This window comes from Rattus norvegicus, chromosome 8 (genome assembly GCF_036323735.1).
Source record: "Rattus norvegicus strain BN/NHsdMcwi chromosome 8, GRCr8, whole genome shotgun sequence".
Taxonomy (NCBI): Eukaryota; Metazoa; Chordata; class Mammalia; order Rodentia; family Muridae; genus Rattus; species Rattus norvegicus.
The window spans coordinates 97228385-97242187 of NC_086026.1; the positions used below are offsets into that span (position 1 = coordinate 97228385).

The 13803-nt window shown below is 42.4% G+C and overlaps 1 pseudogene; it reads right to left on the bottom strand.

Moving 5' to 3' along the window:
- Nucleotides 1–1339: 1339 nt before the first annotated feature.
- Nucleotides 1340–1444, bottom strand: LOC120094515 (small nucleolar RNA SNORA17; annotated as a pseudogene).
- Between the last annotated feature and the right edge of the window lie 12359 nt (nucleotides 1445–13803).

Genomic DNA, 13803 nt, shown 5'->3' on the forward strand with positions numbered 1-13803 from the left:
AAAAATAAAGCCTCAATAAAGACATAAAGCATAATTTGAAATAAAAGATAAAAGGATCAAACCAGGAATACAAACTTAAATCTAAAAAAATGTATTGGACCCATGAGAAATATAGAGTAAAAGTATCAGAGAGGGCTGGGGAGATGGCTCGGTGACCATAAAGTAGTTGCTGTCCAAGCATGAAGAATGGAGGTTTTGTTTTTGTTTTTTTAAAAACTTTTTATGGTTCTTTACAAATGTCATCATGCACCCCCCTTTCTCTCACACCCACCCTCCACCCTTGCAACCTCCCCCCCAACAAAGGAAAAAAAATCTGGTTATGGAAGCTGTCATGTGCCACAATGTGTCCTACAAGTATACCCTTTGTCCACACTTCTTTGCCTGCAAATATTTATTGCAGTGAGTCATTGGTCTGGGCCGAGGCCTCCGGCTTCTGCTACTCTCCCGATACTGGAACCTCCCTGGTCCATCTCTCGGTTATCCTGCTGGTGCCTGTTTCATGGGGATCTTGTAGCTCTTCTCTGTTGCCCAGGTGAAGCGCAGGGCCTGCTCCTCGAGTACTGCAGCAGGCAAGGGACAGGGCCAGCTCTCCTGCACTCGTGACTGTTAGGGCCCATTCTTCCACTTGCTGCAGGTGATGAGGAGTGAGGTGGGAAGAGGATATCTTTTTCTTGTCCCCACCACCACATGAGAGACGATGCAAGTCTCCCAAGCTTGCATCCTTGAGTGCCAGTTCACCTACAATTCCTACGATGTTTGAGTCACACTTTCTCAAGAACTGCAGTTGGCTAGGCCAGCTTTCCTACTCTCATGCTCCCAGGGCCAGCTTTCCCATGATGCCCAGGGGAAGGGTGGAGCCAATTCTGCTTAGCCTTATCCCACAGATATTAATATGTTCCCCAGACAGCAGCCCAGACCAGGGATATCTGCCTGACTTTTGGTGGTTAACAGAACCCTGCTGCTGCAGACCACGGACCCCAAAATATCCCCTTTTGGCAGCTCAGGCCAAGACTGCACCATGGTCACAAGTGACATCACTGACCACTCAAGCTATTCCTCACTATTCTCAAGTCTTCAGTTCTGCCTCTCTTCACTGTGCCCGAATCTTTCTGTTTCTCTTTCTCTTCCATTTCTCCACCACTTACTTGCTTCTCTTAGTGGTACCTTGCATCTCTGAGTGTCTGGGGTCAGCTCAGGAGTGGTCTCAGGAGTGCTATGACCTGCTTGCTCATTATGGCACTGGGCAGGGTCTTCTCAAGCAGTCTGACCCCCAGGTCTTCGTGGCACCAGAGTGGTGGTCATAGCAGGCTGGCTCCCTGTCCAAGCCCCCTTATTGCTGAATGTCAGGTTAACAATATTTCAGATGTCCATAGTTCAGAACACTGAGAGTACACATAGCTTCTCTCCTCTCTGCCACCTACTGATAACAGGTGAGAAGAGCAACGCTTGAATGTTTGAATACAAGAATGGGGTTTAGATTTCTAGAACCGGCATAAATGCCAAGTAGGCATGGGGACCCACTAGTAATACCACCACTAAGAAAGCAGAACAAGCTGGCTATGTAGATCTGGGTTCAAGGGAGAAGCAATTGAGGAAGACTCTTGACATCAACCTTGTACCTCTACACCCATGCAAACGCACAAACATGCATCCATACCACACACATATACACACAAAAAAATCAGGGAGTAAGTTTTGGAAATGATGTTAAAATAAGACGAAGAAAAGGATTACTAAAGACATGGATAAAAAAATTTTGACTTATAAAGCAAAGAACGAGACTGATCCAGGAAAGAAGACAAGACATAGTGTGTAACAATGGGCAAGGCAAAGACTCTGCAACACAGGCATTGGGGAACAGGCCAGCCATGCATTGCTGTTCACATTCTTAAACAATCCGTATCAGCATTTTGCATTTTACTCAAATGCCTTTCCTAGAATGCTATCCTTCCCTTCTTCCACGATCTCTTCTTTCCAACTTCTCCTTTTCAACCAATAAATCAATTTCTGTCTCTGCTTTGTGGAATTTTTTTTTTTTTTGGCTTACAGTTGCAGGGTGATACAGTCCATCATGACAGAGAAAACAAGGCAGGAGGCAGGGAAGGCATGGTGGCTGGAGATGAAGGCTGGTCAGTCACATTGCATCCATACCAAGGAAGCAGGGTGAGCAGAAAGTGGGAGTGGCCTGTAAAGACTCAAGGCCTGCTACCTGTGACCTACTTTCTCCAGTAACCCTTTGACTCCTAAATGTTCCACAACCTTCCCAAACAGCGCTCCAATCTGGGGATCAGGTGTTCAAATACATGAGCCTGTAAGAGAGATGTTTCACATTCAGACCACAGCACACACTGAGCCATCTCTCTAGGCTCTAGTCTGTCTGTTTTTGTTCTTGAAACAGAGTCTTATTCTAGCCCAGCTTGACTTACAACTCAATGTGTAGCCCAGGCTAGTCTTGAACTAATAGCAATTGCCCTGCCTCAGACTCCCAGTTTCCAGGACAATGGACACAAGCCACCATTAGACCTAGGCCTAGACTCTTTGTTTTTTCAGAAATTCACTTCTCATGGTGTACTTGATTGCTACTTTCTCCCATTTTAAAGGTGTCCCTTTGCACCATCTAAATGTGAAAAACTCAGATATGATACTCTAGGTGCTAACCACCAAATCTCCAGTTAGTCATTGCCTTTCAGTACAACCCAGGATCTGCACATACACCGTACAGGAGGGACACTGTTGGGGAGCTGGAGAGCGATTTGGACAGGCTCTGAAGCTAACTGCCTTTTAATCACTACTCTGCTGCTTACTACCTTGGCACCAAGGTGTTTGCCACTTTATAAATGGAGATAAAACTACTACTTGATTCATTAGAGTGTTCGAGGGGACAAGTAAGTCGATTCACACACAGCATTTGACGAGACCGTGGATCAAAGCAAGCCTTCAGTAGATGAGACCTGCTCTAGTGAGCACAGAATTATTTTAGGCTTTGCAGTAGCTGAACGTTTACACCTCTGAGAGTATATAGCATGTTGCAAAGTGTTTCCGTTTTGTTTAATGTATGGATGATGTAAAACAGGAGCCTTCACCAGGCTTGCAGATTAGTGACCTGAGCTGAGCTATCATGATGTAATCCTGGCAAATCACTAGGGTTTGTCAAAATGAATAATCAAGGCGCTTTTTTGTAATGTGGCTCCATTGAGTTTTGGTTTAGTGGAAAGCTGGTGGAGTCCTCAGAATATTTTTCTGGGGGTCTCGGGGCTTCCACTCAATACTGCCTGGCTGTTCTGACTTTATTGGAATCAATTCTGCATACGAACCACTGACCTGAGAGAAGGCTGGGAAGCAGTCTCAGAAAATAGAATGCTTGAATGGATGTTCTGTGTGGCTTCTGTTCTCTGTCAAGGGATGGGACTTTTGATACCTGGTCCAATTATTTGGTTAAAATCTTGGTGACATTGGTGAAATGTTCTAGAAGACCTATGTATGGTGGGTTGCTTGGTTTACTGATTTGTTCTTATAAGCCTAAAATGAACATTCTTTGGCTGCAAGACTGGTACTTAACTGCGAGTTTTTTTCTGCCTCTGAGTCTGGTCTCCATTGTTGTATCCAGAGAAAACCCTTCTGGAGTTCAAGGACTCTGTCCAGGCAATGCTAGTGAGTTCCTAGAAAAGTTAGGGCATGCTTGAAATGTGATTTTGTCTTCTGGAGACCTGGGCCCATTTTCTGTTTCAGTTAGCTGAACTTTTTGTTTGTTTGTTGGTTTGTATTTCTCAGTAAAAAATATCTCCCACACTTTCAGAACATGCAAAGAATTTAGCTAATTAATTAATGAAGAACTTATCTAATTCCAGCAATGCTTCTAAGTCTAACATTTCAGAATCAGCAGATTCAGAGCATGGTGACTTCTTTGTTTTTGTAATATGTATCTAATGCCCTTTTCACATCACAGGGGTCTTGTGTCTTAGAGAGATAAAGTACCTTGCCCAAAGTCATGTAGCTGAGAAGGAGCAGAATTAGGACACCAGCTCTTGCAGGGGGGACTCTAGGCCAGCTTTTCTAAGCACCACATTGTTGGCTTGTTATGCATTCTGTGTGTATTCAGATTCTAGACACATTTTGCTGGTGAACTACAGCACTCAACTCATTTTAGGTTAGCCCTTCCTTTTTGAGAAGCAATGATATACACAATCAAACACACTACATATTATAAATAAGTTTTGAGAGCACTCTCAACATCACCAACAACCAATGTGACTGACTGGATTCTGGAAATGCTAGAATGGCCTAATTATTGGCAGAGGTCTTGAAGAGAGGATTTGAGAAAAAAGAAAAATCCCTGTGCCTTTTCAAAAAACACATTGGTTAGGCGGGAACTGGAAGAGTTTGCCATTAAAGCTTCAATTTGCAAGTCTAGGAAAAAAAACCTCGGCTGCTGTGGAATTCATAAAGCAACAGAGCAGTTGTGTTATGATATTTACAAGACCTGGGAGCAGTAAAATGAAGAAAGACCAAGTCTACATACTAGTGGCCAGTAGGAGAGTATAAATGGGAGAATTACTGTGGAAAGGACACTTGGAAATGTGGTTTAAACAATTCATTTCATGAATGCTAATGTTGGAAACTAAGTAACGAGACAGGGAAACATTTAATCTGTATATATATCCTACCCCCAGTATTCATAAACTGAATTATGAGACCAGCTATACAGGTTAAAAACTGATTGGATGGCAGTGTCATTAATTAAAACCAACCCACCACCACCAACAACAAAACAAACAAATCTGATGTGTCTTCCAAAGCTGGATAGGAAAGAGGGATAGTATGTGTGTGTGATCCATTGAGATTTAGTAAGTTGGAGGTCTAGAGAGACTTTGAACCCATACATGAGGCTTAAGAATGAACAGTCAGTCAGAGAGAATGAGAGACCCCCTTGGCTGGAAAGACTGATAAATATTGGCATGTATAGCGGGAATCAAGCTACTGAAAAGTATGAACTAGTCCATGAAACTCTTTAACTGTAAATCTAGGAGATGGGATGAAACTCAAGCTAACAAAATAATAATTAAGAATAGAGTTAGAAGTTAGACTGCAGGGAGACAAATAACCCTATCAAAAAATGGGGTTCAGAGCTAAACAAAGAATTCACAGCTGAGGAATGCCGAATGGCTGAGAAGTACCAAAAGAAATGTTCAACATCTTTAGTCATAAGGGAAATGCAAATCAAAACAACCCTGAGATTTCACCTCACACCAGTGAGAATGGCTAAGATCCAAAACTCCGGCGACAGCAGATGCTGGTGAGGATGTGGAGAAAGAGGAACACTCCTCCATTGTTGGTGGGATTGCAGACTGGTACAACCATTCTGGAAATCAGTCTGGAGGTTCCTCAGAAAATTAGACATTGAACTACCTGAGGACCCAGCTATACCTCTCTAAGGCATATACCCAAAAGATGCCCCAACATATAAAAAAGACACATGGTCTACTATGTTCATAGCAGCCTTATTTATAATAGCCAGAAGCTGGAAAGAACCCAGATGCCCTTTAACAGAGGAATGGATACAGAAAATGTGGTACATCTACACAATGGAATATTACTTAGCTATCAAAAACAATGACTTTATGAAATTCATAGGCAAATGGATGGAACTGGGAAATATCATCCTGAGTGAGGTAACCCAATCACAGAAAAACACACATGGTATGCACTCATTGATAAGTGGCTATTAGCCCAAATGCTTGAATTACTCTAGGTGCACAGAACTCATGAAACTCAAGAAGGATGACCAAAATACGAATGCCAGTGCTGTGGCTGGCTGCCTCCACCGCTTGTAGACTGTCATGAGTCCTGTGCAGAAGCTATGTGAGCTGACTCCATCTGGAGCTGACCGGTTAAGGTTAGGAAAGGTCCCCACTCTGGCCCTAGGTTAGGTTTATGTGTCAGGAGGATTGGCTAGGGGAGCTCAAAGGCTCAGCAACCTCACTGATTGGTAGCCTACGTCAGACCCACCATTTCCTTCTTCCTTTGTCAAAACAAACAAACAAACAACCCTCCCCCCAAATAAACCACCAAAACATATGTGTATACCCTTCAATTTACACACATTGGTTTGGTTAAAATAAATTTTACTTGAATTGGTTTTCGGGTCAGAAGGCTGAAGCAAAATTTCTTAAATTTTCGGTCACATATTAGCAACAGATGTGATTTAATACTGTTAGTGTTAAATGTTCAAAACAATGGTAACAGTGCACTTCCAGCGTGTTTATTCTTTTATCATCATATTCCTGTGAAGTACAGATGTGATTAACTTGTTTCTAGACGAAGAATTTAATGAGGAGAGATCCAGGGATGTAGACACACCTATTTCCTGAGGTAGAATTCAAGATAATTCAAGCATTGTGTGTTTAGTTCTGTCACCAGGCCTTCAAGGTCAGTATGAAAGTAGATTCTTGCTAAATCCTCATCTGACTGTGGATACTTTGCTCTTTCCCAGAGTAATTCTGAGCTGTGGTGACATCCTGTTTTGTTTGGAGAGCAATGCGTTTCTCTGCTACAATGTTCAGAAATGCACCCAGTTAAGTATTTAAATGCTTAATTACAAATATGGGACATGATCAAGTTACCTAAGTAATAAGACAGGGAAAAAATCTAATCAGCATATGTGGCCTATTTCCAAGTGTCAAATGGCTGTTCTGTGTGACCTTTGTTACAATCCCCGCCATTATATCACCAGCACGTCTTTATAACACCTTAAAAAGCCTGCCTGTTTCCAAGAGTGGTATTATAAATATGTTTCTTTATCCCACTCTCATTATAACAAGAAGAGGTCAATGGTCTAAAGGGTAGTTTCATATTATAAGAGGGATAAAAACTAAAATCAATAAATCTCCAGATCATAAATGTTACTACAGTCTGGCAAGGTTGAGAAAATTATGAGCCGAGCCTCATGATGTCTGGGTATTGTAGCTTGTAAATTTCTACCTACAGATGTTATGTGGCTGAGCATAACACGTCTGCTGGGCCCTTTGTAGACTTTGCTCACAAATGTGATGGAATTTTGTTTGGTGTTAGTTCTAGGGTTAGTGGGGAAATATTAATAGAGTATCTCAGCACATATATAAAAAACCATGATGTGTTCTTATTTCACGGATGAAAATATGTCTAACGTTATAAAGTCATAGTCTCCCTCTGGCTTCATGACTTTAATCAGGAAACTCAAGTAGGAAGTCATTTGTTTACACTGCTCAGTAAGTTAGGAATCTGGGGCACTTTGGCAAAGCGTTTCTCTAGGCTTACATGTTCACACCGGATGGTGATAAGGCTAATGCTTCCACTAAAACAAGAGAGGCCATCAGCAATGCAATGAATACTCCATGGAAGACAGGAATCTGTTACCGCACAGTCCAGCATGAACTTTTTGTAAATGGTACTTCAAATTAATTACACAATACTGAAACCAGACCGTGCATGTTCAGTCCCTGCCTCTGTCATATCAGAGCTGTGTGGTCACAGATTGGATGCTTAGCTTCTTTGAGTTATTTATTTATTGATTATTTTCTTTGCTTTCAATTGGAGATAAGAAAAGATCCAAATAAGGAAGCTGTTGTGAAGATCAAGTTGGGGGAGGGGGCAGTAGCATAGATAGCAAAAACAATCTATTGCTATTTTACAGATGCAGAAACCTTTTAGTGATTCTGAAAACCGAGGAAGAATGAGTACCAAGTGTGTGGTCTGAATTTTGAGACAGGGAGGTAAAGACAATGGGTGGTAGAAGGGGGTCTCAAGAATACATTGTATCACTATCAGTACACAAAGATTATGCACTGGGTCTACATTAGTAAACCAAACAGATGAATAGATGCTTGACATATTGGGTAAGTTCTATATAAGAACTACTAAGCAGATTTAGGGATGAATAATGATGGAGTAGATATGTCAATTTAAGTAAGGAGAAAACTTTCAGGAATGGAATTGCTATTAAAAACAGATAGGCTTCCACATTTGTTATACACTCCCCTGTCAAGTCTTCAGGCATTACAACAACCAAAATAATAACATGGTGAAAATGGCACAGAAAAACAGGAAACAAAATAATGGAAGTCTAGACCAATGGGTAAATTAAAGCACATGCGCACACAGGCTCTCTGTCTCTGTCTTTCTGTCTCTGTCTGTGTCTGTCCTCTCTCTCTCTGTCTCTCTCTGCCTCTCTCTCTCTCTCTCTCTCTCTCTCTCTCTCTCTCTCTCTCTCTCTCTCTCCTGCTGAGTATTTTCTGTCCTAGAGTTAGAGAATGGAGAAAGAGCAACATAAAATGTTATGGACCAGTTTGGAAGTGTAGAAGATGAACAGGGCTATTCGGAGTTTAGCTGGCTCATCAACTTGCTATTTGGAATTGGCTGGGTGATGAGCTTACTTTTCAAAATTCATTGAGAAGTAGAAACTTCAGTCTCCTCTCCATTGTGGTTGACAGGCAGCATTAAGAGAACCTAGTTGCACTTACTAGGGCTCATGATGAAGGCCTCGCCTTGCTATCAATGGATTGGGGGCAGCAACTAGCAACTAAGGATTGTAATCTAACCTCCTAGCATGAAACAACAACAACAACAACAACAACAACAACAACAATAAACAACAACAATAAACAAGAGCCAACCAAAGCAACCAACCAAAGCAACCAACCAAAGCAACAAAAACAACAGAAAGCAAAAACAGCATCTCCTGAAGCAGAGCTGTATAAAAGCTTCAAAAAAGCACATCAAATTATAATCAGATGACTAAATCTACATTTAAAAATTGTTATTTTTATTTATTTGGCTTCAACGGGTCACTGTATTGAGCAACAAGGGAATAAATGCTCCATCAAGGCTTAAAATAGGCAGGCACCCTGTATTTCAACCGTGCAAGGCTTTGGGAGCAAAGGGCCAGAGAGCCCTTGCAAATGCCTATGATTTAGCAGAGATCATTGCAAACATTGTAACATATGTGAAGAACTATGCCTAATAATAAAGAAAATAGAATCCTGTAAGAGTTCAAATAATTGGATGATTCACAGAAACTTTCAACGTAACCATTTTGGTGGACTTTTTTTTTTTTTTGACATAGTGTTATAGCGATCTTTCCCTCTTCCACAAATATATAAGAACATTATCTCCCACGTGATTATCCACATGTCTGGTCCATCACTGTTTGCCAGGAATGTGGCCAAAAGTACAAAGCTGATTTCGTTAAGCCTAAACTTCAGCCACTAAGACTGAGTGAACCGAAGTAACAAGGCCACAGTGGAGCTAGTCTATAGGGGCATGCACTGCTAGAATATGGGCCTCTGAGCACTGGGCCTCAGGGTAGCACAAAGAGCTGTTATGGGAGGACAGGTGAGTGGTCCACAAGTTGAATATGCATGGCTTGGAGTTGGAGACAGGAAGAACCAAGTGTAGGTGCAGTCCAGGTACTAGCCGTAGAAATCAGTGACTAGATCAAAATTAGGTAAGAGCCCAAGGACAAGCAGAGGACAGGTTAAAGTGATTGGGTTGGTATTTGTTTTCTGAGCGGCTACATTACTCATTTTCCTGACTGTCAGATATATTTCTGGGCTTTGGTTTTTCTCTCTCTGCTCCTGCTCTTGTGGGGGTTGGGGAGTAGGCGAGTAAAACATTTTTTTTTTCTCTGTGAGACAGTGTTGGCAAGTGGAAGTGGGCAGACAACATCGCATGTGGACTTTTCAGAAGATTATCCATTTTTATAAATTATTCTCAAATTGCTCTCACCATTTTAAAGAGTAAAGACTCTCCTGAGAGTGTATTTGACCATCAAAAACAGTTTTTCCATGATGCGTTGTGTTTAGAATGAATAAAAGTAGATGGGAAGTTGATTAAGGCTGACAGTTCGCTGTGGACTTCAGTGTACTGCGAACTCAGCTGGCAATTTTTTTCCTTTAACCGGAAAGAGATGGGACAGTAGACTTACCCTATCCTGTCACTTCTCAAAGGCGGCTCTCAAGGGAGGGGCTTTGTCAGACCCTGTTCGTTGTGAGCTCTGTGCCCTTTGATGATTTTCTCCTTTAGCTTTGGGTTTCAGGAGCATATTCAAGATATAACTTTACTCTATGACATCTGCCGTGGGGGGGGGGGTTCAAAACCACAAAGCACAGCACATTTAATGATTTAAAGCTCACAGCCTTATCAACAGCAACAACTGCTCACCATCAGAGGCAACATGCCGTCGCCACATGCTACCGACGTGCTTGTGAGCTGATGATTACTACGCTTGCAAGGTACTGTCACCAAAGATCTGTTTTCAAGCACTAATTGATGAATTCTCTCTGGGCCAGTGTGAAGAAACGCCGGAGCACTTCAGTCGGCCGGTTTTACAGGCAGGCGGCTTAAATGGCTGCTAACTTTCTCCACTCACCACCCTTGTCCTATCATCTTTCAACTCTCTCCATTGTGTGCTTCCGGATGCTGAGGGCATTCAGCGGCAGAAGAGAAAAAAGAAAACACACACACACACACACACACACACACACACACACACACACACACAGAGGCAACGTCACACTGTGGGGGTGAGGCATTTCTGAAATGCTATTGGTCCAATGATATATTCTGTGTAAAGATTTGTCAAGTGAGCCTGGGGGGTCATGGATCGTGTTTCCCTTTTAGCGATCCCCAAACCCTTTGTCACATTGTGTTTCTACAGTGTATATACCTCAATGTGCTTCACTGGAAGCTGGGATTTCAGGAAAAGCAGCAGAGGCATCAAATGTTTGAAATGCCAGGAACTTGCAAGGAAAATGCAGCCTTCAAGGCCTCCACCTATATCCTGAAGTTTAAAGCAAGTAGCTTTAAGAAATCAGAGAGAATGGAGTTTGCTTTAACTGAATTGTTTGGGAGCTAGGGTCCCCCATAGTTGGCTACACTTGGTCTTGAGGCTGAGTCGCACCCTGGAAGCAGCAGTAGTCCCTTTCCTGAATGTGTGACTGTCTTCCCTGAGATATTCCATTGTTCCTTCCCATCTACAGTCTCCAACGTGATCAGTCTCTGCTCGTCCCCAGTTACCACACTTTTGCATGTAGATCCCTGTAATGAAGTCTCAGCCCCACTGAGTGTGGTCTAGAGGAGAGCCCATGTTTCTTTACATCCTTTCTTTTTAGTCAGTATTCTTTAGCTCTTTCAATATGCTTGTTTTTATAGGTGCTGCTCAGAGAGCAATTAATTGTGCCTCCCCCCTTTTTTTACTGCCAATATCGTTATGTGTGTGGGGCGTGGGGCTTTTTTATAACCCCTATGCCTTGTCCTTGCATGAACACACTTGCTCTGTTCCGAAGGCAATGGACACAAGACCTCCATGACTCAGGGTTTTTACCTGGGCTTAGATCTGATAACGCTTGCTAAGGGTTTTGCTTCAAGCATGCCACATCATATTTAATAAAAGCCAAACTCAAAGACAGAGAACCAAGCTACAAATAGATAAACAAGACCTACCAGCAGGCAGAAAGGTTAAATGCATACCTCTTTGGCCCAGCCATGTTGAATAATTATTTAAAACAAACAAACAAACAAATAAACAAACAACAACAGCAACAGCAACAGCAACAACAACAGCAGCAACAACAACAAACCCACTGAAATCAATAGAGCATTTCCTGAAAAAAAAATCAGTTATTTTTATCATTAAGCCTACCTAATCAATTATTCAAAAAAAACAAATTCAAAACATATTAAAAGCGATTTTTGAATTTTAAAAGTGTCTTTTAAAGATTACTGCTATGGTTATAAAGTTGCTGCAGCTAATTTAAGGCATTTCTGTGGACGATCATACATACTTCAACATATCACAACAAGGGACAGTACCCAGAAGCAGTCAATGGTAAGAGAATTTGGTCTGCATCAGACCACTCCATTGCTGGATGTCAGGGCCACCAGAGCCCTGTGCATTGTCAACTGGAATATGAAATTGGTGCTGAGGCTGGAGTTGTTCCTTCTGGTCAACCTTTAAGAGTGGGGTGAAAACAAATGAGCTCTGTTGTGTGTGGGCAGCCCTGCTCTCGTCGTGTGATGGATGTTAAACATTCAGGTAATAAATGATCTGCTACTTTCAGTGCCACAGGGAGCAGCTTTCTCTCTGTCCTTACCCAGTCAGGGGATACAAAGCAAACTCGGCTGCCGAGTAATTCCGTGTAATTGCTCCCCGGAGGACTGAAATGCTCAGGAAGGAGGTCTTTTTGTGTACAAGTGCCCATTAAGACAATACAATGGGAAATGAGTACATCTGCGGGTGCACGCTTACCTGCAATTATCTTTAGTTGAAATTTCCAAATGTTGAACATAATGAAAATTCCCTAGATAGAGAAACGTCACTGGTTAGCTTCAGGAGCGACTCGTTACTTTCCAAATGTTCTTGCCAGGTAGCCTGAGTAAAAGGAAACATTTTTTTTTTTAAAGAAAATATTACCTGTAACGCACAGGGGCAGGATAGCTGGTCTATTGCTGGCAGTAATTCCTCCGAAGGGCCTTGTGAGTTTTTTTCTTTAAGGCAGGCGGTTTTACTTCCTCACCTGTCTAAGTCCTTGGTGGGCATGCGTTACATTAGGTGGGACCCTCTATGTCAATCTCCCAAACTGGAATTAATTGGCGAGGGAGGCCGTTCCAGGTGGACAATTAGGATTTTCTTCCTCAAGAGAGGTGTTAAATATTTCACACCACACATTATACATATATCACGCTTTACAACCCCTCATTAGCCCACACAATGAGCCAGGGGACAGCTCCAGGCCCTTACCCTTGTGTGATAGTTGAGGGGAGCTAAAAGTATGAAAAATGTTTCCCTTGACTCTCTGTGCTGCAGGCAGAAGCAGACTCGGGGAGCAAGTTCTAAAACAATGAGGTAACGAGTTAAATGCTCGCATGGAGCTGAGGCTGTAGGTCTTCCCGAAAGCGCTGTGGGAGTCTCACACAGTCAATGCAGCCAGTATGTCTACCTGCTACATTTCCAGGGTAACCCTCGTCTCCTTCAGCTAAATGTGGCCTCTCTCCCCTCACTGGATGCCGAGGCTCTTCGCTTATCTTAGCTCTGCTGTTTTGTTGAAGTTACTTATCATCGGAGAGCTTTGGGGTCCTCTTCCTGTTCTCTCTTCTTCTTCTTCTTCTTCTTCTTCTTCTTCTTCTTCTTCTTCTTCTTCTTCTTCTTCTTCTTCTTCTTCTTCTTCTTCTTCTTCTTCTTCTTCTCCTTCTCCTTCTCCTTCTCCTTCTCCTTCTCCTCCTCCTCCTCCTCCTCCTCCTCCTTCTCCTCCTCCTCCTCCTCCTCCTTCTTCTTCTTCTTCTTCTTTCCCTCTCCCTCTCCTTCTTCCCCTCCCCTCCCCCTCTCTTCATATTGTGTTATTATCAGTAATTACCCTTCTTCTGAATTATTATAACTCCAAATCTGCTTCCTCCATGTCTTAGAACTTGTGTGGGTTAAGAGGACCAACTTCCACAGCTACAGCTGTCTTTCGCCTTATTTTATATCAGTTTCTCTCACCTGGTATCGCTAACATCTTAAAAACTTCATGGGTACTTCAAATAAAGTACCACCAAAAAAAAAAAGTGACCAGCTAAGTGTATGCTGAAACAATGCCTATATTTTGTATGACTATGTGGTGGACTAGTTTATATGACCATAATTGAGATAGAGAGACATGGAAAAGTTGGGTCTGGAGAAATGACGCAGCTGGTAAGAAGGGTACTGGCTACTCTAACAGAAGATTTGGCTTCAGTTCCCAGCACCCCCACGACAGTCCTTTGACTCCAGTTCTAGGAAATCTGATGCCCACT